A 2,500-nucleotide genomic window follows, 5' to 3' on the forward strand; every position below is an offset into this window, starting at 1 on the left:
TCGTTTTTCGGAATGAAATAATCGGAGGAAGTTGTTTTCGTCCTGAGAGAATTTGTTCCATTATGGAATTTACTGCTAAGTCATCTTTAAGAGCATTTCATGTTGTCTGGGGTCATCACCTCTCGGGAAATCGCAGACGTCTTTATAATCCTAAGCTGGTGACGAGGAGAGACACCACGGTCTTTCTGTGAAACACAAGATCGCAGCTATCTCCTGCAAAATTATGTTTCCTAAATAATTTAGTAACAGTAGATTCACATCAACCGTGCATTTGATGTCTAGGCTAGTCCCTTACGACGCTACTGATTGGCTGTTGATAAGCCAATCACAGGGCTGGAAACTCTCAGTCTCCCTCGAGAGTTCACATAGGCAGTATGTATGTTCCACCTCTCCTGAAAGACGTATCCCTCAGGAGAGGTGGAATATAGAACCTACCCATGTGAACTCTCGGTAGAGTTTACAGCCCTGAGATTGGCTTATCAACAGCCAATCAGGAGCGTCGTAAGAGACTGGCCTAGACATCAAATGCACGGTTGATGTGAATCTACTATAGTAGGTATTGAATGTAGTAAAGCTCAATTTTCCGTATTGTGGAGTTCATGAACGTAATTTTCAGCATTTTTTAAAATTCTAGCATATACCTTAAAATCTGGCAGTCTCATAGCAGTTAAATGAGAAGTGAAAAATTCTATTTTTCCACCTAGAATAATTTTTGATCTATGACAAAAATTTTCCACTAAGATGGAAGAAAATTTAAAACAATTATTTCTATGCATCTCACGGGTTAACATTGGTATTAAAAGTTTCATTCTCCTAAGACAGATGAATCTTCTTTTTTTTTTTTTTTTTTGTCTTTAACAAAATCTCCCTCAAATTTGATTTACTAACAAAACTGTTTTCCTGAGAAATAACATCATTAAGTATTCGAACTTTCCAGTATAAGAGAAAAATGTAATAGCGTTCTCAAATTGTAAGAATAAATAAAAAATAAATAAAAAGTACCCCCATTAAAAGAGGTTATGCGAGTCTCTCTCTCTCTCTCTCTCTCTGAGAGTAAATAGTATTACAGTTGTCATTACATGTTAAAAGAAATACCAAAACCATTTGGAAACACATGAAATATCATTATTTAGTTTTAATTAAAAAATAAATTGACATTGCTCCAGAAATTTATATATATATATATATATATATATATATATATATATATATATATATATATATATAATATATATACATATATATATATATATATATATATATATATATATATATATATATATATATATATCTATATCTATATATATATATATATATATATATATATATATATATATATATTATTATTAATTATTATAAATATTATATTATTATATATAATTATAATATATGTTATATAGATATAATATTTATATATATATATATATATATATATATATATTATTATAATATATATTATTATATATATATTAATATATTCTCATATACATATATATATATATATATATATATATATATATAAATATTATTATATGTATATAGATATATATATATATATATATATATATATATATATATATATATATATATTATATTTGTGAACAATTAGATAGAAAACTAAAGATTTGTAATATAATATTCTTCCAACAACGTTCAAAAGACAACAAACAATGACAATGGGATAATCACATTAAATTCTAATGAACCGAACGTGGGGTGGAACAAAGAGCATAGATACTCTCTCTCTCTAGGAAAACAATATATTCCATACACCAAACATCTATTTTATATTTATATTGTTTTAATGCATATGCAGAATTACACGGGGGGAAAATTACCATCTCATAAATGGAAGGGGGGCGATGGAAAGGAAATATTTAGGAGTTTATGGTATTTCAGTAACGGTATATTTCCATGCGATGTTGATGGGTTTTCATATTGTGCCAAAGGTTCTCCCAGAAAATTAGAAGTGATAACAAATTACTTCTGGCCTAAAGGAATTAAACAAAAAATGAAAAAAAAATAAAACAAAGCTCTCTATTTCCATAGTCTCTAGGTTTAAAACCTTCATCTTCAAATCGTTAACTGTCGCTGTTCCCTCTTATCTAAAAACGTCCTATAAAAGAATAAAATGATATAAAAATGCAAGAGAAACACTAGAATTAAAGTCGATAATTCAACAAAATGTTTGAATAATCAAAGATCACAAGTCTATAGATAATAGTGCAGATGTTCGTTTAAAAAAACCTTTTGGTTCTTAATTACATATGTTATTTGCTCATTAATATAGAGAAAAGCACTATGTATTCATATATATATACATACATATATATATATATATATATATATATATATATATATATATATATATATATATATATATATATATAATATATATATATGATATGTATCTTTATATACGTATAGTATATCTTACTCGATAATTGCTTATATTCGAAAATCCTCTCTCAAAAGTTAATATTGCCTTCAGCTTCATATT

Source organism: Macrobrachium nipponense, chromosome 31 (genome assembly GCF_015104395.2).
Source record: "Macrobrachium nipponense isolate FS-2020 chromosome 31, ASM1510439v2, whole genome shotgun sequence".
In the NCBI taxonomy this organism is placed as follows: domain Eukaryota; kingdom Metazoa; phylum Arthropoda; class Malacostraca; order Decapoda; family Palaemonidae; genus Macrobrachium; species Macrobrachium nipponense.